This window comes from Panthera leo, chromosome B2 (genome assembly GCF_018350215.1).
Source record: "Panthera leo isolate Ple1 chromosome B2, P.leo_Ple1_pat1.1, whole genome shotgun sequence".
Taxonomy (NCBI): Eukaryota; Metazoa; Chordata; class Mammalia; order Carnivora; family Felidae; genus Panthera; species Panthera leo.
This window is the reverse complement of record NC_056683.1, coordinates 63,796,658-63,824,439: the sequence shown is the minus strand read 5'-3', so window position 1 is coordinate 63,824,439 and position 27,782 is coordinate 63,796,658. Positions and strand designations below refer to the sequence as shown.

General features: G+C 39.3%; 1 pseudogene; it reads right to left on the bottom strand.

Annotated features, from left to right (window-relative positions):
* Positions 1-27,782, bottom strand: LOC122220702 (annotated as a pseudogene).

The window sequence follows — 27,782 nt, the reverse complement described above, 5'->3', positions numbered from 1 at the left end:
TTAGTACAGGTGCCAGGGCTTGCCCATGGTGCTCTTGATGTATAAAGCCCAGACATTCTGCCGATTCTTCCTGAGCAATGATACCAGGAAATTGACAGCCAAGTAGGTATTGTACACAAGCTCATCATCTGCCATCTTCATAGGTGGCCAACAGCCACTGCCAGACACAGCACCTTCTTCATCTGGAATTAGATCATGGGCTTCACTTCATCAACTCTGGCCACCATGTAGGTCAGCAAGGAAGGGAAATTGCCAGCCTTATTCAGGCCAGGATACAGGATTCATGGGATCTGCCTGATCAGAGATTCTGAAGCCAGAAAGGCATCATACTTCTTGGCCAGCTTCTTGACTAATTTTTTATTCTTGAGTTTCTTCAGCAGCTCAATGTCCGTGTGGGGAATATCCACAGCCTTGGCCTCATCACAGTACTGCTGGTTTCCCCAAACACATACAGAGAGCTTGAGGTGGGGAGTGGACTCAAGCCTGATGGTGCCCAAGAAGTGTTGGTCCTTCCATGGGTCATAGTTCTTCAAGATGATCTGCAACTCCACCGTCTCCAAAAACTTCCCACACTTAGGCTGGTTCCCATGCAGGACTTCCAGCACCGCTTAGAACAGGGCACTTCAGGAAACTGCTGCTCATGTTGCCTTGTGCCACAATAACCAGAAAAGAGAGCTGGAAGTTTGGATTAAGGCAAGGAAATGATTTTTGTTTGACCTGAGCTTTTATTAATGTCAACACAGTCTCTGTGTGCTGATCTTTGAGTCTGGATATTTTAAGAATCTTTCACAGAGCAATACAAGTATGATAACACACAAATGACTTTGCAGTACTAATAACATTCAGTGTGTGTTGTAACCAAGAGTGTTTAGATCTTTATAGACATTCTCTCTTCAATTTTCAAAGCACCACGAGGTGGACAGGAAAGGTATTCTCACCTTTGTTTTACAGATCAGGGTGCTGAGAAGCATCAAAGCTAAGAAACTAGCTCCAAGTGAAAACACTAGTAGTAAGTACACCAACAGCCCCACCCAAGTCTCCTGTTTCCACCCCAAAGTGCTTTTTATCACCCTTACTTGCTTCCGAATGTCTCAGAGGAGTCATTCCCATCTTTCTCAGCAAACAAAAAGCTCTAAAAGAACCAGGGTATGTGGGGAAAGATATGAGTTGGAACATCCCAGATTCTCACTCCCTTTTACATTCAAGCCATTTGTCTAAGAAGCAACTTGTGCTCTCTTTCCAGTGACCTGATTCCAACTAACAAGAGAATTACAGTTCTGTTTCACAGCATTATGTTTTATAATTTTTCATTTTGAAAGCTTTCTCCATGGTCAGGTATAAGCCTGGTGGTAAATAGATGATGTATTTCTCTGTGTCTTCTTAAAGGTGGTCCCATTCAATGCATTTCCCAGCGGCTCATTACCCAAGAGAGACTGGAAGGCTGGCGGCTTGTATGACCTCATTTTCAGGATGCACTGCTGTCTAACCCATTAGCTATCTAAGCCATCTCGTTGTAAGACTAACTCCGGGCATGGGTTAGAGGCAGGCAGGCTGTATTAGGCAGCTGCATCCTACCAGTACATGTGCAGGTTAGGAAACCAACAGGTCAGTGCTAGGTGGGTCTGAGCAGATGGCATCTTTGGCAGAGCTTATGGCAGGAATCTATAAAATGCTTGGTAATTGGTTCCAGCAGGATTTTCTGGGGTAGGTGTCTAAGGGTTGAAATAGCCAAGGCTCTCATTTCTCTGTGCTTGTTCCAGCAAGAGCCAGCACTGTCAGAATCAAAGCTTGCTCTGTATCAAAAGGTGCTCTGTCTTTTAGTAACTTATTTTTATCACTTGCCATTAGTTTTCAAAGAGCGATTCCTTTTATTCTTACCCTTTACATTCCTCCTTTGCTCTTGAAACTTGTTATGCTTTATACCTGAGGACAAAAGCAGCTGGAAATGAGTCGTTTCCACTCTTCCACATCCCTCCTTTTCAGACATAAAACACAAAAAATGTTAAAGCTCTGTGAGTTGTTGTCACAGGAGTGTGATGGTGATGATTCCTTTGGTTGTAATTATAACAACACAAGGGTGTGATGACACACACGCACACACACACATATACTCCCACAAATATATGTTCCATGTAAGTAATACCTTCTAAAATGATTGCCAGTAGATAACACATAACCTTTTCAAGAAGAAGAAAAGACATTTTAAATGGGGCATTTTCAATACCTCTTCAACATCTCTGAAGCAGATTTTGTCAAAAAGATTGAGAGTCAGCCTAAAAGCATCCTTCTACACATGTACATACTCCAAAAATCTGCCTCATTGTGTAGCTGTTTAATCTCTTACATATTCATAAAAAGCACTATTGTCCTACTTCAGGGAATTTTCTTTGCTTCATTAAATTCCTGTATGTCACAGCTGAAAGGGAACAGATCAACCATCTTGTTTTTCACACAAGGAAACTACAGCCCAGAGGGAAAGTGACTTTGCCAAGGCCACGCTTTGGTGGCAGCTGGGCTTTGGATCTCAATCCAGTTCTTTTTCCATCAGACCAGACTACTTCTTAGGGACTAGAGTCTGAAACAATTCATTCCTTCCTTGAAAACTTACTGGACCTAGATAAGGCTGTGGGGAAGATACAAAAAGAATAAGAAAAGAGCTAGTCCTTGAGGGCTACTCAATTCTTAATTTTTTTATTATGTAAAGACAGACACTAAGTAATAAATACTTTGTGTTATATTAAAAATTTAAAGTTGTATTTTTCTTTCCTATGTTTGTTGTTGTTAGAGAAGACAAACATTTAATATCCCTATAGATAACACCCATAGTGTACCTACTGTTGAAACAAAATGAAGGGCTTTGAAGGCCAGAAAAGATTAATTTGACATCTTAGAAAGTTTGCAAAAATTAAAAAAAAAAAAACACTTTCACATTCTATTTGGAAATTTACCACTAAATTCACTAAATCTCATTCAAGTGTCTTCCATTTTATAATTCCATTATATCTTAAAATATATGGACATTAAATGTTAACAGATTTAACTTGCCATGTTGCTTCCTGTTCCAATGTATGGAAAAATAGAATGCGTTAAGCCCATTAAATTTAGGGAAAAAAGGATAGAGGTAGCAAGTTTTTCTTTCTTCTCTCTTTTTGCATTTTTTAAGTCTCTTATAAATAGACATGCTTTCATTGTTAGAGACGATGTCCAAAGCCTTGCAAAATGGAGCCATTCATTCTCCTCAGCCCTGGCAAACAGAGACCGCCAATGGAGTCAGGTTTGAAAGACATATCTTGTGACTTCCCTTTTATCTGTATACGCCACTTTTTGATCATCTGTAGTTTCAGCTTCACTTTTGAGTGGCCTCGGGTTCAGGGAGATAGGCAGAGCATTAAATTCAAAACGGGAACAGAATCTGAATAGGCCTTAGGTGACTGACACATAACCTAGGGATGCAATCTATTTCACTGTGGGGAAAAAAAAAAATGGCACTCACTCTATCTCCAGGCTCTCTGAAGGTTTCCACGTGAATAAAATCTGGCTGCTGAGTACTTGTGATAGCTGGTGACCTGCAGGAAAAGCTTACATATAAATGCATTTTTCCCTGTACATGCTTTGCTTTTTTTCTCTTTCTTGCTGTCATGGCCCTTTACCATCCTCACAGCCTTTCCTTTTTTGATTAGAATAATAATAATAGTGACTATTCATTAAATATTTGCTCCGTGCTGGACACTGCTAAAACACAGCATTTCACTAAACTGCACATCAAGTATACAAGAGAAATATTTGTCTTTCAGTTTCGAAAAAAAAGCTTAAGTAATTTAACCAATGTCCCTTAAGTAGCAGAGTGGTGGATTCAGATTCCAATGTTCATGCGCATAATCACTATGCTGGTCCAATAGTAACAGCTAAAGCTTTTTTAGGTTTTCCACACCAAATTTAAATCCCAAGTTGGCTTTCTACTGTAACAGATGTTTTAAGGATGCCTCATCCACCTGGTGGGTTCAGAGTAATATTAAATGCACCTAAGTAAAATCCAAATAATTTTAGGAAAAATCCTAGAACACACTTGAATTTATTTTCTTTTTTTTTTAATTTTTTTATTTTAACATTTATTTATTTTTGAGACAGACAGAGACAGCATGAACAGGGGAGGGTCAGAGAGAGAGGGAGACACAGAATCTGAAACAGGCTCCAGGCTCTGAACTGTCAGCACAGAGCCCAACGCAGGGCTCAAACTCACAGACTGCGAGATTATGACCTGAGCCGGAGTTAGACGCTTGACCGACTGAGCCACCCAGGTGCCCCTTGAATTTATTTTCTATTACTGTGTAACAAGTTACAAATTTAGCAGCTTACAACAACACAGGTTTATTTTCTCATCATTTCCAGGGGTCAGTAGTCTGGCACATTTTAGTTGGGTCCTCTGGTCAGGGTCTCATAAGGCTCAAATCAAGGTGTCAGCTAGATATGTCTTCATCTAGAATCCCAACTAGGAAATGGTTTCTTACAAGCTCCCTCAGGTCGTTGGCAGAATTAATTTCCCTGTAGTTGTAGGACTGAGGTTCCCACTGTCTTATTGGCTATCCACCAAGGAACACTCTCACCTCCTACAGGCTACTCTCGTGTCCTTGCTGTATGGTGCCCCTCCATCTCAGCAATGGAGAACATACCTCACAGATATTCTACCTGCCACAGTAATCACCACTTATTTCTTCATCTAGCCTATTATTTTCTTCCATTATTTGAAGAGCCAGTAAATATTAAAGAAGAAAATTTAACCATAATGGAATGTTTACTCATAGATTTCAAAGAAAAAGGTAGATTTGAACCCATGAGTGGTGAAGAGAGCCTTTCTCTCCTGGTTCTTCAGTCATAGCCTTGTATGTACATTATCCAACATGATTTCATCTTCCTGAACATGCCTCTAGGCCCACTACAAGGATCAGCCTCAGATGAACCTGAATGCTCCTCTTGTGAAAGACAACAAGAAAATGTCTGTGTTGGGAAATCAGTACCCCTATCATTTGTTACTTGTCCATGTTTTACATCAAACCCAGGGCACATCCACTGAGAAAGTCTTTACCTCTCCCATTTGCTGATAGAAGCATTTTACGGAAGATCACATTTTTTAAGGTATATGATTTTAGAATAAAATAACAAATTGTTATGTCTGTATTTAGCTATGTTTTTATTTCAAGCTGAATTTTAAAGAATGGATTTTTCAACAGTTATCCTATCAATTTACTTCATAAGTTCAAAGAATGGGGCCATTGTCTCCTGATAGAGCTAAGACCCCAATTATGCCAAAATCTATGCTAACACGCTATCTTTACTATTTTCCTCAATCTTTGAATGTTGCATTTATTTTTCTACGTAACATGAGATATATTTTGTATGAAAAGTTCTTTTAATGAGAAAGAACTAGAATATGCCTTAAAGATCTAGAGTCTTGGGGTGCCTGGGAGGCTCAGTTGATTAAGCGACCAACTTCAGTTCAGCTCATGATCTTGTGGCTGATGAGTTAGAGCCCCTTGTCGGGTTCTGTGCTGACAGCTCAGAGCCTGGAGCCTGCTTCGGATTCTGTGTCTCCCTCTTTCTCTGCCCCTCCCCAGCTCTCTCTCTCTCTCTCTCAAAACTAAACATTAAAAAAATTTTTTTTAAAGATCTAGAGTCTCAAATGTATCTAATCTGTTTGATCTGTTTAGAAAGTTTGAGAACCTGTTAGTAAAATCTAATTTAAAAAAAAAAGTGTATAAACTGGGGGTCAAGAAACCTGGATTTTATTTCTGGTTATTATCAGTTACCTCAGCTATAAACAAAAAGGGTTAATTTAGATAGCCTCCAGGGGTTAAATGCAAATTATCTCTTTGGAATGCACCATGCAGTACTGCTGGATAACCAAACGTCAGCCCTCAACACTCAGTCTACTTTAGGCTTCTCCGTCCATGAGAATGATCTTCAGACCCAACAAGGATAGAATAAATGTTGTAAGAGGGATTGGAAGCTTGAGACAGAGAGATTTTCAGAGAGCTTCTGTCTGGTCTAGATGGGTTTAAGTCTCAGGCCTTGATGAGTAACATCCCGGAACATGGAAAGAACTTGCAGACAAGGTCCCTGATCCACTGCCTAGGCTGGAGCTCTGACAATAGGCAAATACTGTTCTAATATTTTTCAAAACTAGAAATTCTATAGGTTTATATATTTCTATTTTATTTATAGATTTATATAATCTTTATGATTTTTACATATATTATAAGTAGATTTATATACTATATTCATATGGGTTATATAGATTAATATCTACAGATATTAATCCTATAAACTGCAGATAGACTCTAGGATTAGTTCCCAAAAAGATGGTTTGGGAAGGCTTAGGAAAGGAAGCTTGGATCACTAGGAGCTGGTATGGATTCAGAATAAGAACAATTATTGACTGGCTGATCGTATTTCTTTTGCAGATTGGGTTACTAGATTGATAAGGAAAGAATATATAGTCAAATCTTGCCTCTGTGTAAGAAGAGTCCTGGAGAAGGGTGGGATGAATCTAGATTAGGAGAAGGGTAGTGAATAGACAAAGAAAAAGAAAGAGCCTGAGAAAGATAGGAACAGGGAGGGGGACACTGGTAGAAGTGGAATAAGTAGAAGACAAGAAGAGAGAAGACTCAGCCCTAGAGAACAGGAGCATAAGAACAGCTCCCTCTGCAGAAGAAGAGACCATGTGACTTTTCCCAGCCCCAGAACCAAGATGGCAACAAGAAGGAAGTCCCACTCTCTCAACTGGTGGGAGACCCACTAGTTTTCCCAAATGGAGGTGTCAGTCCTGGCACCTGGGCTTGGAGCACTCAGGGCTCAGGATGCGAATCACACTCAGGGGGAGGAGAGGCACTTTTAGAGACTTCAGGAACCAACACAGCCTGAGGAGCTACTCAGCTGTGGGCCAGGCTGCAGGCAGCAATCAACGCTGTGGTACCTGGGTCTCCAGTAGAACGCCTTTGGGCTTAACGGAAGAACAGAGCACTTTTTTATCTGAAGACACACATTCCCATTCGTACCCTTCAGGAAGTGTAAAGCCCCTCAGCAAAATGAGGAAGGACAAGGTTTCTGAAACCCTGCCTAGGACTGAATCCCTGCTCTTCTGTTTGCTAGCTGACCTTCTGCATGTTACTTATCTCCCCCCTCAGCTTCACACTATCCATGGCTATCCACACTGTGCCATCCATGACACAGTGATACTAAAATACCTCCCTAATAAGGATGTCCAGAGAATTAAATGACAGTTATCTAAAGTGCTTAATATTAGATATTATTAATATAGTAACACATTAGCTCAAGCTGATGGTGTCTGAGGAATCTTTAATAAAGTCTCTCATGACATATTTGTGGACAAGACAGAGAAATGAGGAATAGGCATAAATACAATTTTGTGACTTGTAACAGGTTAAGTGACCAAGCAAAAGAGTGCAAATTAATTTAAGCATATTCAGTCTGGAGAATTACTGTGAATTACAAAAGACCTCCTGAGAGTCTTTAAAGTCTTCCCAAATTGCAGGTCATTTCTTTGATGCTCAGAGACAAATAAATGACAAGAAATTCCATCGACCTTCCTTTTAATATTCTGCAAAACGTTACTTAGAGTAACTTACTAAATTAGTTATTGAAGTTTCCTAAAATTTGATATTCACAAGCTAACTAAAATGAGCCCATTACTAAACTTACTGAAGGAGCTCATTCATCATTCTCCAGCAGGCCTAGAGCTGGCTAATACGGGGATATACTGAAGCATGTGTATCACCTGAGCACATGTGCAAATTTCTGAAATGTTGCATCTTTATTACCGCGTCATCAGGCATACCCTGACTTGGTCGTAGTTTTCAAGTACTGATATATATTGAGTCAATTGATATATCACATTACATGTTAACAAATACCCATCCATCATCAGTCACTTCATGAATGTTCTCTTTATGTCCTGGGTCTCCGAGATTTCTCCAGAGGACACAGACCCCCTGCTCCAGGAGATCCCTCTAGTACAACTGCTCACTTTCCAACACCTCATGTACCTTGGACTCAGAAAACAGGGTGGGCATTTTCTTTGCTCCAGTATCTCTCCAAGACCGTGATTTATCTATCTTGAATAAAATTCCAAGCAGATTCCATTAGGGCACCTGCCTTCTGGCTCTATCACCCTGAACCCTCTGCATCTTCCCACCCTTCACCTATTATCTCCCTTCACTTCTTCTTGATTCCTTGTGGACTCTGGCATCTGATTCACAGTCTTCCTCTTTGCACAAGACCTGTCATCACCTTGGAAGATTGCAATGTTCGTGTGGATAACCCAGTCACAACCCTAGTCTTTCACTTCCTTCATCTCCTCAATTCCATCTCTGAAATTTAAATTCTTCCTGACTACAACTACCTCTCCATCCAAATTTCTCTCTGTCTTGCTCCTGTATTCCCAGCACCTCATAAAGGCCTCCAATTCTTCCCAGTATAGCAACATCTCCTTACCTCTGACATCTTCTGTGTCTAACTGAGGCTCCATGTCCCCTGCTTCAGCTACCCTCTCATTGTATTAGTTTCCTGTGGCTGCTATAACAAATACTACAAACTTGGAGTCTTAGAAGAAGAGAAATTTATTATCTCACAGTTTCAGAGGCAGAAATCTGAAATCAAGGTGCCACACTCCCTCCAGAGGCTCTGGAAGAGCATCTGCTCAGTGCTTCTCTCCTTGTTTCTGGTGCTCCAGGCCTTCCTTGACTTGTAGCTATAGAACTCCAATCTCTGCCTTCATCTTCATACTGCCTTCTCTCCTGCGTTCATATCAAAGTTTCCTCTGCCCCTCTCTTATAAAGATACATGTGATGACACCAGGGCCCACCTGGATAATCTAAGATAAACATCTCATTTCAAGACACTTACCCACATTTTTGCCATATAACATAATATGTACAGATTTGGGGGATTAGGAAGTGAATACGTTTTGTAGGACACTTTTTTTTCAGCCTACTATGTTCATCAATATTCTCAACATCTTTGCCTCCCTGGTCCTTCTCTGCTATCCAGAAAAGCATCTACCTTCTTGTCATCCCAATCTGGGCCATTGATTTTTGCTGAACAATATCACACACTCTCATGGCTAGATGCTGCTATAAATTTACAGTCTCCAATCCAGGAAACCAGATCTGTCATTTCCCTTTTGGATTAGGCCATACTATACAGTAAAGTCCAGAGTTATAAATGGGCAAGAATGAAAGCTTGGATTGAGTTTGAAGTTATTTTTACTTTGATTTATTCCCACAAGCAGTACAAAAGATACAGATAATGTCCATTACATATGGGCAAACATGGTTCCTACTTACTTCCTTTTACCTCATAAAGGCATACCAGCATTATGGTCTCAGCAGCTTATGTAGAAGGAAAAGACCACAGGGCTAGAGGACCAAAGAACTATGGACTCGCTGCCTTTCATATGTCCAATGAGGTCAGCACCTAAAACAATTTATATTACCATATAAAGCTGTCTGAGGAAACTCCACAGGAAGCCATGTCACCCAGACCCAATGTCTGTGCTCTGAGTCTTATCTCTGCTGTAGTAACACAGGAGTCTGGGAGTTTTCCATTTCTGCTCCCCTAGAGGCTTTCTCATTATGCTCAGAATAAAATCCAAACCCCTTGGCAGGAGTATGTTTTATTCCTTTCAAGCCTCTTCTTTCATCTCTCAGCACTCCCCACCATTAACATTTAAATACTTTGAGTCCTGTACAGATATTTATTTTTCTCTTTCACTTCTGAGTCTTGGCACTTGCTAATCTCCTTCCCTGGAATGCCATTCTCCCCTCCCCCCCCACCCCCTGCTTACTCCCATCATTCATCAGAAGCCAGGCCCAGCTCCAGGCTTCCCAGAAGCCCCACCTAACCCCCTGTTCCTCTCTAGTCTCACGGTCACCATCACCACTACCACCCCAGGCTGGTTTAGGTACCCCTCTTTGTCTAACTAAAGCCCTACTCTTTTCCCTGCCATAGCCTTTTTCACACCATTATCTCATTAACCATATTTGTAGTAATCTGTCCTATTATGCTCTACAGGCCTTGCAGGCAGATGTATGAATTCCCAGCACCTAGCACAGTGCTTGACACATAATGAGTGCTCAATAAATATTGGATGAATAAATTGGTATAATTTCATCAGTATGAATCATCTGTAGGATTTAGAAGCCAAAGTTGTTCACTATTCACACAAAATGAAATACCAAGAGTGAGGAAGGAATTAGTTCAACTGTACTCCGTAGTGGTCAGACTGACCATATTTCATGTTTGGGCACCACCCTTCAAAAAGGACATGAATACCAGAATGTGTCTGGCAAAGCCCAAACAGAAAAGTGAAGGGTTGGAAAGCGTGAAAGCAGAGGAACAGCTGGAGAAACTAATGGTGTTTACTGTGGAGAAGGGAAGATTCAGGAGCTGCCTACATGAAGGCAGTCTTCACTACTTGAGATGATGCTATGTGGCTACAATGGAACTGAACTGTTTCAGAACTTCCTTCCAGTCATGAATGGAATGGCTGCTTTCCTCAGATAGGAATGGACTGCCTTGCTGGAGAGGGATTCATGGGCCCAAACATGCAGGAATTGGGGTTGTAGAAGAGTTGAGAGCATCACGGGAATGGTCACACTAAATGTTTTCTGCAGACCCTCCAACCCTGGCATTCCAAGTCTCAAATTAATTAGCATGTCAGGCACTTTGCTACTTAGCAGTTCTGGAACATCCTCAGCTCTATCGTGCTGCCTGAGAGTACATGGTGTTGACAAATGCACTCCCAGCCAGGCCAATCTCTGTTCATTGAGTGGAGACAATTCCAGCCAAATCTTTCAGCATGGTTGGATTTTTTCTCCCTTCCAACTGTCTGTCAGTGATTACAAAATTGTATATTTTGCTTTGTAAGACTGTAACAAACTGCCTTAAGAGGGATGCAAATGAACAAACAAAAAGCAACTAGTTTTCCTCAGAAGCCCTAGGATAAGATTCTGACCACTTCCACAGCTGATAGCATGCTTTCTTGTTCGTATATAACATCATCATTATTCTTCAGCTGACATGTTTGATTTATGATGCTTAATATCTTTGAAGTAATGCACTTGGTAATTTTAGTCACTCTATTGATTTTCATAAAACTACTTTATTCACTATGAAGCCACCACTAAAGCCAGTGAATCATGCACTCTCTATCTCCAGCTGTTTGGGTGGTAATATGAATATTCAAACAGGGCTTTTTGCCAGCTTTGGACACCATTTATTCTGGGACTATATCTTTAATTTCCCTAATGAGTCTATCCATTAATAACTGGGTGTTGCTAACCAATCCATACAAACTTGTTTTTAACTGTCTCTAGTATTTTATGTACGTCAAAGATTCCAAATAAAAATGATCATATGGAGCAAGGAAAGAATTGGCTTACTTTCCAAAGCACACATATAATTATTAACTATGTTACGAAGGGAAGGTCAAAATGGCTAAGAGAAGAAAATGATAAAACAGACACTGACATCTAGCCTCTCTCTGATAGGGGCGATAATCCTTGCTTCAGGTAAGTTTTCTTGATGGGTTTCCAAGGTACTAAGTTGTTGGTTTTTGGTTTCCTTTTATCCATGTGTGTGTTTTCCCTGTGAGGCACATAAACTGCTTTTAAAAGTGGTCATTTTACTCATACTTAATGGGCCTGGTGCATTTGCTGCTCTCTGTCCTGTAATGTGCTTTGCTTACCACCATCAATATTCAAACACAGTCTTAAGGACTGGGCAGAACAGGTCATTGATCAGTACTGCTAAGTGAAGATTACTGGATCCCTATGGTTATGTTACAGAAATCCTGTCCAGGTTAAGCATTTTCCAGTCTCTGCAGCTTCACTCAAAGCTTGCTGATTTGTTTTGCTCTGCAGTGCCGTGAATAGAGCCATGCATTAGGAGTCAGAGGTTGAGGTTTGCTTCCAGCTCTGCCACTGACCAGCAGAGCAATAATGATAAAGCCAACACTCTGTAAAACAGAGATAATAATTCTTGTATCTACCTCACCAAATCATTATGAGAATTAAGTAATACAGATAAACAAAAGCACTTGATAAGTAATATCACTGATCAAACAAATGGTATCATCCAAGATGACTATGAGGAACTAGTTCATATTATTCATACTAGCTAATAAAAAATGTTGTGCATACACAAGGGAGAAAAAGTTTTCACATGTAAACACATATAGGTCTATGTTAAGTTTAAAGAAATTTTATGCAATTTAAAGCACAAATTGGGTCATAAAATAGAGCAGCCTAATATGAGACCTTCATAAGCACAGAATTCGAGAAGATTCTCCCAGATTGTGCTAATGACAAATATGGCAATATGTGTATATAACTACACACAAGCAAAAACATAGAAGGGGCAGGATCAAAATGGGAGTATTCTCCAGATGAATTTAACAGTCTCATTACACTGTGACATTGGATTGTTTACTTGTCCATTTCTCACACTTGTTTGTGAACTCCATGAAGGCAATGATCCTGTTTTACTTATCCTTGGTCCCTGGAAAGTGTAGTTTCCTAGGCTACCTGTGAACAGAATCACCTGACTCTGTGTTTAATGATATGAAGAGGTGTGCATAACCCCAAACTACAGTCTTAGGGGAAGGGCAGCCAAATGTAGTGAAGGTCAGACTGGGATACTAGAATATGCTGATGGACATCTGGGTCCACTGAGATGGCAGAATTCCCAGCCCTCTCCCAAACCTCAAACTCTCTAGTGGTAGGCTCTAAGAATCCCTATTTTTTATTGAAGTGTAGCTGACAAAATATTATACTAGTTTTAGTAATCTTCGACAAAGGAGGCAAGAATATGCAACTGGGAAAAGACAGACTCTTCAATAAATGGTGTTGGGAAAACTGGACAGCTACATGCAAAAGAATGAAAGTAGATCATTTTCTTACGCCATACACAAAATTGAACTCAAAATGGATTAAAAAGTTAAATGTGAGACTGGAAACCATAAAACTACAAGAAGTAAACATAGTAAGCGCTCTGATCAGTCTTAGCAACATATTTATGGATCTCTCTCCTCAGGCAAGGGCAACAAAAGCAAAAATGAACAAAGGGGACTACATCAAACCAAAAAGCTTTCTTTTTTTAAAGACCACTCTCACCAACCCTGAAGTTTGAGAAGCACGTTGGAGAGTATGTTTTAGAGGCTATTGTAGTCAATTTCCAAACAACTGAACAGCCACCTTAGTAGAGTGAGCACAGAAGAAAGGGAAAGACTTAGGCTGAGAATAGCTCCCACTTCCTACCAGTAGCACAACCTGGGGTGAGTTACATAGGTCTCATTTGTAAAATGGGAATGACAAGGACCTTGTCACAAAGTTGTTGGAAAGGGCAAAGAGAAAACTATGTACGAAAGTGCTACATACGTGACAAGAGTTAGAGCAAATGCAGGTGCAGTTGTTTTTGATTGTTCGTGGTGTGGCTCTCAGAGCCTTCACTGGCTGGCAGAGAAAGGCCAGCCATGAAACACTGCAAATCTGTGAGATCAGATCTGCTTACAGCTGTGTGACAGAACTTGCAAGTTCCTCTCACCCATACATCCTCCTCTTGAGTCTCAGTATTAAGAATTGGACCCTTCTTATTAATATTTCATTAAAAAGATAAGATTAAGGTTTATCATAACATCAACAATATGTATTTACTAAGAATTACCTGCCAGACACTTTATGTACATTATTGGCTTTACTCCTCAAAAACAAAAACTTAAGACATGGTATTATCGTCATCTTTATCCCCTTTTTAGAGAAGACAAAAACAGGGGCACCTGGGCGGCTCAGTTGGTTGAGTGTCCGATGTCAGCTCAGGTCATAATCTCACGGTTCGTGGGTTCGAGCCCTACATCAGGCTTGCTGCTGTCAGCCTGTCAACATGGAGCCCGCTTCGATCTGTCTCCCTCTCTCTGTCCCTCCCCCACTTGTGCTCTCCCCAAAATAAATAAATATTAAAAATAAAAAAAAATTAAAAAGGGAAGAAAAAAGCAAGGCACAGAGAAATGAAGAACTGGTCAAAAGCACGCTTTCAGTAGGCGGTGATGCCAGGGCTTGACCCCAGAGACTGAGCTCATCAGTACATGATATCACTCATCAGCCTGAGAAAAGTATCCTGTGCACCTTCCTTCCCTATTTCCTCTAAAACACATAGACAACCAAGGCACAGAAAAAATGCATGGACTAGTCCCTTATCAGCCTGGCCAACTTTCTTCCCACAGCACTGAGCTGACAGCTACAACTGTGCAACTCTTCTCTCTCTCTCTCTCTCTCTCTCTCTCTCTCTCTCTCTCTCTTTTCTTAACTTAGACTGTGGTTGCATACAAGAGTCATAAAAATCTGGTCTTGATTGTATTAGTCCTACTTTAGGGACTCATCGATATGCATTCACAAAAGAAAATTACTAGAGATTCCATTATGAGTTGTGGAGGTAGGATGTGACACCTTGAGTGCAGGAAATCACTGGAGTGTGAGCCTCTGGATGACATGAGCTAGGAGCTGAAAACTGGGCATTTCTCAAGGAGAAAGCTGTGAGTTCTTCTACTGCTGGATATAAAGATACAGAGCTTTAAGATCCCATAAGACTATTTCAGTATCTAATTAGGTTTCTCAAGAGTGACTAAAGGTACTGACACATTTTCTCTTCTTCTAAATGGCAAAGTCTTATTCATCATTATTGATAAATACCCAAAGGCATTATTCATAGGCCCATCCAGCAGTCAGTGATGGCAACCCAGGTGTCAGGAGGCTGGGAGTGCAATTTTTCCTGAACCAGAAGAATGGAGACAAGCCTGGAAAGTAGAGCAGAGCAGAAGATAGGCCCAGGATTAGACCACTCCAATAACAAAGTAAGAAGCCCATAGCACAGTTTTTAAATGGCTGAGTCAAGGTAGTATTTTTACTTTCTTTTCTTAAAGCAATAAGGAGTCTGAGACACAGAAATGCAAATTTTATATTCAGTGAAACTAAAAGGTGTATACCACCCCAAACTATAGTACTAAAGGAAGAGCAGTCAGATGTGGTGAAGGTCAAGACGGGCACTGAAAGATGCTAAGATTGAATGCCCATGGCTGCAGAGCTCAAACCAAAGGAGAATGCACAATTCCATAAGGTGAGTAGCACCATCTGAGAGGCAAAATCAACCACCTCTTACATGGAATAACAAGGAAGGAAGGGTGTGTATGGGAGGGTGACAGGAGCTTACACAGAGCTGAGTTGGCACAAAGGAAAATTCAGGAGAGTAGGAATGAGGAAAGAATCATATAGATAGGCTACAAATATAGGAAGTAATGGGTCAGGGAGACAAGATGAAGAAGAGATACCGCGTGAAGAGGAGCCTTGCAGCTGCCAATATCAATGAAGAAGAGAAATCAAGACCAAAGCAATTCATACGTATAATTCTATAACATGAGAATTCCTGAAACATGGAATTATGAAAGTGTTGCCATGAGACAGATGGAATTGTGAGCAAGTATATCAGCATGGATTCATAAATTTATCAGGAAGGAATTGTTGTTGTAAAGTGGGAGCTCAAGCAGAGATACAAGAACTGAGATAAAGCATGGTGAGACAATAAAAGGAGTGGCAGCATTCGAAAAAGATGAGCAAAATAAAATCATTACAAAAATGAGGCCACGCTGAGAGCAGCCCAAAAGATAACAGACATTGCTAAATCTACCAGAAAGGTAATCGAGAACAGGGTTGAGAAATAGAAGCAAATACATGGAAATGAAGAATAAAAAGTAATTACAAACAAAATAATAAATATAGAAGACAGAAAAAGGAGATCTAACATAGTTCTCTCCTGCCCAGCCAAAAGTGTATTTGTTTTCAACTGAAATAACAAAACAGGAAAAATTCTTAAAGATACAATTCAAGAACACTTTTTCAAAATGAAAGCCAAATTTGAAACTGCATGTAAAAGTGCGTGCCATTTTCCACCAAAAAAACACAAAAAGTGACACAAAACTGTCAATCCTGTGACATATCTTGGTAATGTTTCTGGACTTCAAAGATAATTAAAGAATTATTTGGACATCAAGGCAAAACCTTTAATTCATCTATTAAAGGAAAGAAATAGTTTGGTCTGAGATCCTAGAAAATGGTATAATTTTCCAAATGCCCCCAAAATACTAAAGAAATAACATATGACCCAAGAATTTATACTCAACAAACTATTTTCCAGGGGAAAAAATCTCAGGAAATATAGCTGCTATGAGTACCTGCTGAAGAAATTATTAGAGGACACATTTTAGCCCAACAAAAGATGACAAAACTACGAAGACAGACAGTAAACTCTAAATGTAACTATAGGAATAAAACTAAAACACATCTAGGGATTATGGTTGAAGAACAGAATCTAAACACTATTAATATGGACAATATTACCATGATATAGCTAAGGCAACTTGGGAGGAAAAGAGAAATGAATAATGAGAGATAATGTAGTACAGACAATTCCTCATCTTTTATAGATGTGAATAAAAATATCCATCAAAGATAGTAAATCAATAAGAACAGGTGTAAATGTATTATAAGTAAATGCAAACTAAACCTATATCATCAACAAAAAGGGTGGTGGCAAAAGAGGAAAGAATGGAGAAGATTTTAGAAATACAATAATTTTTTGGAAATATAGTAAATTTATCATTTCTCATAATGATAAAAACTAAAGATTAAATATAAATTCCTTGGTAAACTAGGGATAAAGAGAATTTCTGGAATACCATTAAGAGTATATACCCCCAGGGGCCCCTGTGTGGCTCAGTCGGTTGAGCGTCTGTCCAGCTCAGGTCATGATCTCGCAGTTCGTGGGTTTGAGCCCCACATCAGGCTCTGTGCTGACAGCTCAGAGCCTGGAGCCTGCTTCGGTCTCCCTCTCTGTGCCTCTCCCCTGCTCACACTCTGTCTCTCTCTCTTTCTCTCTCAAAAATAAATAAACATCAAAAAAATTAAATAGTACATACCCCCCCAAAAAAATAGCACATAAATTTTATCCTGGAATGTTGAAAACATTCTCTTTAGGATCAATGATAAGATGACAATACACCTATCACCACTTCTATTCAACATTTAGGACTAGAAAGGAAGAAACAAATCTGTCATTATTTGCAAATGATAATTCTCTGCAGAGAAAACATACAATAATGTAGCAATCTTACTAGGTACTAAACCCATATTAAGAAGCCAGTTGCTTTTCTATTCACCAGCCACCTTAGTTAGAAATGTTTTTTAAAGATACCATTTTCAACAGCAACAAAATATAAAGCATCTAAGGAAAGTTCATCATGAAAAAAGGTGTAAGATTTTATTTTAAACCTTTAAGAAAATATATATATTTAATTTGTACAAGAAGACCCAAAATTTTAAAGATGCCAGCTCTTCCCAGGTGACTTATAGATTAACTGCAATTACATTGAAAATCCTAACAGGATTTTATGGACTCTCAAATTTATATGGAAGAGCAAAACACTAAAAGAATATGGTGGAGGATATGGTCCAATGAGATATGAAGACTTGTCATGAAACAATAGTAATGAGGAGAGTGCTGGTTGGGACAGGCATGGACAAGGTGGCCAATAAGAGAGAACAGAGAGCTCATAGCAGAACCACACATATATGAAAACTTGATTCATGATAGCAAGAGAATTACAGACCAGTGGGAAAAGGAGACTATTCAATAAATTGCACAATAAAAAGTAATGGGCCAATTAGTTACCCATATTGTAAATATAAAATGGAATTCCTACCTCTCACTATAAAAAATTGAATTCCAAGCATATTAAAGACTTCAATACAAAAGGCAGAACTGTAAACTTTTAGAAAGTGTAAGAACTTTCTATTTTTATATTACATTAAAGCAGGGAAAGATTTTGTAAATAAGTATAAAAGACATAAATCATAAAATTCAGTGTTGATGTATTAAACAAATTTAAAATTAGGAACTTCTGTTGATGGAAAGATGTCTTAAGGAGAGTAGAAAAACAAACGAGAAAATTAGGAACAATTTTTGCAACACATATAATTCACAAAGGACTAATATCAGAGGATTTAAAAAAAATCAGTGCAAAAAAAAAAAAAAAAAAAAAGACAACCCAATAGAAACTGGCAAAAGATACTACCTGACATTTCATCAGTGAAGAACCAGGAATGGCCCAGGAACACATGTAAAAAAATTTCAACCTTATTAATAATTAGGGAAATGCAAATTAAAACCACAATGAAACATTATTTCCCCTTCATCTGTTGGAATAAGTTAGAGGTCTAACAATACTAAGTTTTGGCAAGTTATAGAAGTCGGCCCCATACATTGACATTACCCAGTGGATTCAAATATATCTGCACTCATGATCCTGCACCTCCACTCATAGGTAAAGATGCTAAAGATACTATTTTCCCCTGTCGGAGTGGCAAAGGGCAGTAAGTTCAAAGATCCACTACGTTCATGAAGGCATGGAGTAACAAGCTTGCATACTTTCTGGTGGGGCTGTAAACGGCCACAACCCAAATGGACAGCAATTTGTTACTATATTTCTAAATGAAAATATTCTACTCTCTTAGATCCTGCAATGCCACATCTAATAAATAATCACGAATGTGTGAAATTATGTGCAAGAAAGAAAATTATTTCAGCACTGTTTGAAATATCAAAATATTAGAAACAATTTCAATGTCTTTTAGTCTACATGAACTACTATGCAGCCCTTAAAAAGAATAATTGAGCCCAATATGTACTGATATGGAAGAATCTCCAAGACACGTTTTTGTTTTTCTTTTTTTTTAGAGAGAAAGAGCATGAGTAGGGGACAGGGACAGAGGGAGAGAAAATCTTTGGGTTTTTTTTTTGAGAGAGAGAGAGAGAGAGAAGGTGGGGAGGGACAGAGAGAAAGGGAGAATCTCAAGCAGGCTGCATGCCATCAGTGCAGAGTCTGATGTGGGGCTCAAACTCACAAAACTACGAGATCATGCTCTGAACTGAAACCAAGAGTCCAATGCTCAACCAACTGAGCCCCTATACAGGCGTCCCTACATTCTTAAGTTTTAAAAAAAAGTATATTATGTTCCACTTGTGTTTTTAAAAACATGACTATATATGTATTTGTGTATCAAATATTTATATATATATATATATGTTTATACACACACACACACACACACACACACACACACACACAGAATATCCCTGGAAATACATACAGAAAAACTGATATGAATAACTGACTTCAGGGATTATTACAAGTAAGTCAGAGGCAAAGTTTAGAGGGTTTTACTTTTCATCGTCTACTCTTTTGTATCTTTTGAATTTTGTGCCATGTATATGTATGACGTATTCAAAAGTAAAGTAATTTTTAAAAGTTTGAAGCCATCATTGCTTATGGTGGACTAGGGAATCTGGAATCAGGGGATCAGTAGAGTAGGAATATACACTGCTTCTCAAGGTCAGAGCCAAGCGGTAAGGCAATGATGAGAAGACCTAAATAGCAAATGTCAGTGTGAGCAGCAAGTCTACAACTGGGGGAAGCTGCAAGGATAAGGAATTCATACTCCATGGGAGTGGAAGGCAGAAGCCATATGGTCTGACTCTAGGCACCAGCATCATTCAAGTTCTTCATACTGTTAAAAAAAAAAAATCAACTGAGTAAATTTTAAATATATTACCAGCTTTATTCGATGATTCATTAATCAGGCAGCCTCCCATCTAGCAAACAGAAAGGAGCTCTGAAGAGCTGTACAAAATAAAAGACTTTAATAGGCAGAAGAGGGTGGGACAAGGAAGTTATACTAGCTGAATGCTAATTGTTTGTATCAAGGTCACCTTTCTTGAGGGGATGGCAGAGGTCTACCAGGCAGATTACCTCATGAATACTGACCAGGTAATTCAAGATTGACTGGCTTAAGATTCCCTTCCTGGGGGAGGCTGAAACTTTAATTAAGTTAGGTATTAAGTCTCAGTATTTTTGACACAGAGATTAGCACAAGCAACTCCATTTTGTGACTGTTGTCTCTTTTCTAACAGTATTGAGCCAATACTTTGTCTTAATCAGGAAGCTTTCATATGATTCCAGGATCAGGCATGGGCAAGTCTCCACCTTGGAGATAGATAGCAGGGAAAGGCAGTGGAGAAAACTCAGACTGGCCAGCTGGAATGGAAAAGTAAAGAAGCAGGAAATTGGCCATTGCTAGCAGGCTGCAGAGACATAATTAATTCAGGCAGGGCTTGTTATGTAATCTGAGGGACCTGGTGCAAAATGAAGATGTAGGGTCCCTTGTTCAGTGTGCCATTAAAGGTACTAAAACAGGGGCGCCTGGGTGGCGCAGTCGGTTAAGCGTCTGACTTCAGCCAGGTCACGATCTCGCGGTCCGTGAGTTCGAGCCCCGCGTCAGGCTCTGGGCTGATGGCTCGGAGCCTGGAGCCTGTTTCCGATTCTGTGTCTCCCTCTCTCTCTGCCCCTCCCCTGTTCATACTCTGTCTCTCTCTGTCCCAAAAATAAATTAAAAACGTTGAAAAAAAAAACTTAAAAAAAAGGCACTAAAACAAAGCTTTTTCCTTCTGCAGTCTCTCTCTTGACCTATTATGGATTTGCTATGTAATATCATTCTAAGTGAAGAGTGGCAGTTTAAATGCAAATATAAAAGCATTTAACTCATATGCAGAATTAGTGAAATTACACAATTCATCTTTTGTGGTTCATACATACATAAGTATTTTGTTCTTACAAACAGTAAAATGCTGCACAAAATTAACTCAACTGTTTTATTTCACTTCTTAATACTCACACATTCTACCAACAATCTCTACTTTCAACTTATTGATGATTAAGGAAAGGAACTGTGGGTTGCCCTATCTTTCCCCTTCCTCTGTCATTAAGTGAAAAGGGAAGTGACATGAGGGAAAAAGGATATGGCTGGGTCCCTTGGTCATTCATGTGTTTTAGAATACCACTGCCTTCTTTCTACGCTTGAAGCAAGTTCTAATTCAAATGGAAAATGTGACCTCTTGGGGCTGTCAGCATTCCCACTTAGTCATATACATAATACACTTACCTATTCCTTTGCATGTCCTGAACTCCCATGTGCAGTGGGTCCACTGGAATTCTGTGCTCATGGAGCATCACAAATGCTGCATGCAGATAAGCATCAAGGAATGGTAGACATGCGTATTACACTGTACACATCTCTGCCTACCTGCGTGCTCCGTTGTCCCATCTGAGTTTGGAGATAAAATTATTAAGAATTTCATGATGAAGACAGAAGAGCTTTAAAGCAGGTACAGGGCCCTTCGGAGTCTGGGCCCTATGTGACCACACAGGTCCCGTAGCCATAAAGTTAACCCTGTATCCAGGAGTTTGCTATTAAAGGAGAAACTCTGGGGTGCCTGGGTGGCTCAGTCAGTTAAACGTCTGACTTCAGCTCAGGTCATGATCTCACAGCTTGTGCGTTTGAGCCCCGGGTCAGGCTCTGTGCTGACAGCTCAGAGCCTGGAGCCTGCTTCCGATTCTGTGTCTCCCTCTCTCTCTGCCCCTCCCCCATTCATGTTCTCTCTCTCTCTCTCTCTCTCTCTCTCTCTCTCTGTCTCTGTCTCTCTTTCTCTCTCTGTCTCTTTCTTTCTTTGTCACATAAATAAAGATTGGGGTGCCTGGGTGGCTCAGTCGGTTGAACAACAGACTTCAGCTCAGGTCATGATCTTGCAGTTTGTGAGTTCGAACCCCATGTCAGTTTCTGTGCTGCCAGCTCAGAGCCTGGAACATACTTAGGATTCTGTGGCTCCATCTCTCTGCTCCTCCCTTACTCACACTCTGTCTCTCTCTCAAAAATAAATAAAATAAATACATAAATAAACAAACAAACATTAAAACATTTTTTAACTTAAAGGAGAAACTCTGGATAAGCATAGCTGACTATCTTTTGCCAATATTTTGCTTGTCTATTTAATATTATAATTAATGCTTAGGAGGTACATTATTAGAGCCATCATATTGAAAATATGTCTGACTGACAAGTATTATGTTGTAAATTTTGATTTCTCAAGGTTCTATTTATCAGTTCATCATCAACCTGTCTCTATGTGAGAGAACAGAGTGATCTTCGGAGGGCTCTTGGTGACATTGCTACTGAATTCATATGATTATTAATGCAGGATATGAAATTTTCCCCTAAAGGTTTAAGAATGAATTCTTAAGTCTGGAATTATTCTTCAGGGAATAAATTCAAATTGATAAATTCTTGGATTAGTATGCAGTGGAGAAACAAATGGGATTTGGAAGTATGCTTGCTCCCATTGTCAATGTGCTTGTCGAGAATGTCTTGAGTTTTTCTGCATCATTTGTTTTGCTGTGTAAAGAGACCACACTATTGGAAGAAAATGTTTCAATCATTGTGATGCTTGTTCTAGTGAGAACTTTTAAAATATATTTGACTTCCTCTTGCCCCAGAAACAGAGTTGGCTCTATTATAGTGACCAGATGCCCAAGATGGGGAGGAAAGTCTCTCCCTTTTTGACAAGTTGTATTGGGTGCAAACATGTCTGAAGAAAATGTCCTTGCAAATGACCTGAGGCAAATCACTTAATTCCTCAAATGTCAAGGAGATAATAACAATAGTATTTAGCTTAAATAAGGTAAGATATGAATAAGGTAAGTTAAGAAAGTTCTAGCACAGTGACTGTGCACAGAAAGTACTTAATAACTATTACTATTTTATAAGCTGTTATTCCGATTGTTTAACTGTTTGTTAAACTGTTAAAAATCATGTTGGAGGTAGAGATGATGACAACCCACATGCTCCTTTTCAGCCATCCATTGCTTTTAGCCAATAAAATCCTGAGGGATATTTATAGCAAAATCCCTTAGGCAAGTCCTCCAGAACTTCACTGTCCTGTCTGTGTTCTGCACTCTATTTAGATAACTCTCCTGGACTTTATCAAAAGGCCTAGATGACTGGCAGGCTGAGTAGCTTATTTTCCAGCCACTTTCCCCAGACCCACAACTGGGCACTACCATAGAAGTTCATTCCTCTAGTGGGACCAGTCACAGTGGTTCCTGGGGACTCCTCTTGTCTTAACCCATATCAGAATTTCTTCCCCTTGGAGGAAGGAAAGCCTAAGTCCCTTAAAATATTAGATTATGTGTCACCATATCAAAAAAAAAAGCTGGAAATAGTATGTCAGCAATATAAAGCATAGAAATCCTTTTCTAGAACATGATACAAGTGCCTTCAGCCCTATATATGGCAACATTTACAATAAAGGTACCAGGACATCTTCTCTGTCTCTAGTTGTGAAGCTAGTCCCAGAAGCTATGGAGAAAGAAGGTCACAGTGTTGAGGACATGGCAATTTTTCAATCAAAAATATGTCATCTGAATTGCATAATCAGCTTAATGATTATTCTTAAAGCATCAGCCCTGTCCTCCATTTCTTAAATAAATGCAAAAGAACTGCAAGCAAATGGGCTGAGGGACCCAGGAAGACTGCCCAAAGGGGACAAGTCAGGAGCCCACGGGAATAAAACTAATTGGAAATTGGATGCACTGTTAAATGACCCATAGATCAAAGAAATCACAAGATCAATAAGAAAATAATTTGAACTGGATGAAAATTAAAACACAACATACAAAAATGTGTGGAATGCAGCTAAAACAGTGCTTAGAGGGCAATTTATAGCTTAATTTGCTTATATTTGCAACACAACATGCCTAAAGATCAGTGATCTCAGCCTCCTCTTTAAACACTAGAAAACGAAAAGCTAAATATTAAACCAAAAGTAAATAGGAGAGAGATAATAAAGATAAAGCAGACATGAAGACACCAGTGAAACCAAAAATAGACAATTAATAGGGAAAATCAACAAAACAGAAATGTGGTTCTTTTAAAAGGTTAACAAAATGAATAAATCCCTCACAAGAAAAAAGAAAGAAAATACAAATTACCAATACCAACACCCAAAATGAAAGCAGGAGCCTAACTATAGGAAATAGTTTAGAATGTTTTAAAAGAATCATAAGGAACTATTATAAATGATTTTATAACAATACATTTGACAATTTATAAATGGGAAAATTCCCTGAAAGACCCAAATTACCAAAATTAACACAATAAGGAATTTTCAAAAACATGACTATCCCTATAACTGTTGAAGAAATTGAATTTAAAATTAAAAACCTACCCACCAAGAAAACTTAGACCCAGATACCTTCACAAGTAAAGAACAGCCAAAATCACTTTGAAAAAGAACATTGCAGAACTTGTACTACCTGATTTAAGAATTAACATAAAGCTAGCATAATCCAGATAGTGTGGTATTGATCTCAAAAATGGCTAAATTAATAAAATGAAATAAAGAATTCAGAAATAGATCCAAGCTTATATAGTCAATCAATTTTTCGCATATACTAAACAGTTTAATATAATAATTAGTGACCTTATGAGATAGCTACTTACTTTCAATACCCCATTTGATACCTGAGGAAACTGAGGCACAGAGAGATATATAATTAGCCCAAGGTCACAGTTGGCCAGTGGCACAGCCACGCTTGAAAACCAGGGCACTCTACCCCAAAAATGTGTATTCTTAACCTGCTACACTGTTCTGTTTCTATGACAAGTGTTTCACTATTGAGTCTACATTATAAAACCCTGGGAAAATTTATAATTAAATGTGTAAAGTGATGATATAAATCAAACATATACTATTAATATTTTGAGCTATGTTTAGGGAAGAAATTAGTGAATATTTGGTACTTTATTTATAATGTTTAATGATATATTAGAGTAATTAACAGATAAGCCTAGGGACAACTTAAAATTGATGTTTTTATTTGAAAAATAAATGAGAATTTCCCTAAGATTTTAAGTAGTGTTGGAATATTCAATAAAACTTAAGATCAGGGTAGATCTACCATGGGGCACGGATAATAGGAGTGGTCCTCCCAGCGCAGAGGACTATTTTATCACAGATATTGTTAGCATGTCAGTACACAGCAATAATAAAAAGCAAACTAATAAACATTTAATTGGTTTTATTATTGTTTTTAAATTCTCTACAGATAATGCACCTTTTTATTGTCTGTGCTCAAATTAGACCACATTTATCATTCCCATTGCTGTATCACTCCTTAAGATCCCATAATTGTAAGTTTGAAGTTTTAGGAGAGTCTGGGTGGCTGAGTCGGTTGAGCTTCCGACTTCAGCTCAGGTCATGATCTCATGGTTTGTGGGTTTGAGCCCTGCTTCAGGTTCTGTGCTGACAGCTCAGAGCCTGGAGCCTGCTTCGGATTCCGTGTTTCTGTCTTTCTCCCTCTGCCCCTGCCCAGCTTGTGCTCTCTCTGTCTCTCTCAAAAATAAATAAAATATTTTTTTAAAAAATAAAGTTTTTTTAGATTTATGAGAATTACTTAGGTACTTGATATCATATGTTTATAGACAACTGAATTTCTTAAAATAAGGAGAACTGGATTTATAAATGCAATTTAAAGTGTATAGGACAAATTAAGTTGTGATATTGTGGTTTCCAGTAAGAAATATATATTTGTTCTTGGTCCTGGGTTCTGGCACAGAGCTCCTAAAACCTTTGGAATTTCTTTTCTTTTTTTTTTTTTTTTTAATGTTTATTCATTTTTGAGAGAGAGAGAGCGTGAACAGGGGAGGAGCAGAGAGAGAGGGAGACAGAATCAGAGGCAGGCTCCTGGCTCTGAGCTGTCAGCACAGAGCCCGACGCAGGGCTGGAACTCACAAGCCGCGAGATCATGACCCGAGCCAAAGTCGAGCCAAAGTCGGATGCTCAACCGACCAAGTCACCCAGGCGCCCCAAACCTTTGGAATTTCTTAAGTGAGGAGAACCTCAAAGGTGTCTTTTATTATGTGAGTGAGGTGACTTTTGAAATGCTCCTAGGTGTCTTAAGAAGATGACTGGTCACATGGAACCAACCAAGTGATTAGAGAGTTGGAATTTTCAGTCTCACCCTCAATGACTTCCGTGGAAAGGCAAAGGGGAGAGTGAGTTCCATGGAAAGGCAAAGGGGAGAGTGAGTTCAATCACCAGAGGCTGGTGATTTCAATTAATTGTGACTAGAATGAAGCCCAGAAGTACTAGGTTTGGAGAGCTTCCAGGTTGGTGAACACTTGGAGGTGCCAGGAGAGTGGTGCACCAGGAGAGAGCATAGAAGCTCGCAACCCTTTGCCCGTGCCTTAACCTATGCATCTCTTCATCTGGCTGTTCCTGGGTTATATCCTTTTTCAACAAACCAGTGATCTAGTAAGTAAAGTGTTCCTCTGAGTTCTGTGAGCTGCTCTAGCAAATTAATCAAACCCAAGGAGGGGGTCATTGGGACCTCCATAGCAGATCAGTCAGAAGCACAGGTAATTACTTGCATCTGGCATCTGAAGGGGCTTGGGGGAGCATTCTTGTGGGGCTGAGCCCTTAACGTGTGGGATCTGATGCTATCTCCTATTAGATGGTGTCAGCATTGAGATGAATTGCAGGACACCCAACTGGTGTCTGAGAATGGTTTGGTCGGTGTGCAGAAAACTACCACACACACACATCCTCACTGGCCAACTTTTAGCTGTAAATGTTACTTTATAAATGATTGTCAAATTTTTCTAGATTTATAAACAGAAAGCTAAGATTCATGAGTTACACCTAAAGGCTTAAGGACTAAGTGATACAAGGTCTTGTGTGAGCAAAGCCTTTTCTAGGTGATTTTCACACATAAACTCAATTATTCCTCACAAGCCCCTGTTAGTATTCCTAGTCTAGAAATGTGGAAACTAAGCCCAGCTGGGGATAATAGTGGCCCCTTTACAGGTTATGGTGAAGATGAAATGAGTTGATGTGTACAAGGCTAAGTCACTGGTCCAAGTTCCCAGAGTTAGTAAGGGGTGGAACAGAGTCTCAAACATAACACCTCCTGAGCCTAAGCCATTAATTTTTTGAATCTGTAGCTTTAATTAAATTAAATAATAATTTTTAAGACTAAAATTGTCCCTGAAAAAGTCTTCCTTTAACAAAGAGTAACTTCAACCCCATCACCAAACCACTAGTTTCATTCACTTCAACACAGGTACTACCTCCGTAGTCTCATTCATTTTTCTTTTTTTTCTTTCTTCTGTTTTTCTTTTTTGGCAATATTTCAAATTTAATCTTTCCAAAACTGAATTAGCCATTTTCCTTCAAAAATTGCTCTTTATCGTATAGTATCTCCACTTCTACCAAGACTTCCCACTCAGGCACCCCAGCATTACCTTACAGACCCATTCTCAGCTCTTCTTTTACCTTTTTCATTCAGTACTGTCCCTAATTAACAATTGATTCTGCCTCCTAAATCTCTTTCTCATTTTCTCCCGTCTTTTCATTCCTGCTTCCATAGCCTTAGTGAAGGCCCTTACTTAACCAGGCCTATCGCCTGGACCATCGAAGCAGCTTCCTCATTGCTTTTCCTGCTTGTGGTTCTCCAGTCTTCAAAGGGTAGACAAATTTCCTTCCTAGGAAACAAATATGATTATCTCACTGTCTTGAAAAACTTCTGACAGCTCCATGTTGCTTATGGGACAAGGTTCAGACTCTGAACGTAGCACCCAGAGCCCTTCAGAACTGCCCCAGTCTGCCACTTGGGCCTCTTCCCCTTCCCCAGTCAGTGCTCTGATGACCCTGAAGGGCTCACCAACCTTCAGATGTGCCGCCTTTTCACAGCAGTCTCTGCCTAAAATGTTCAT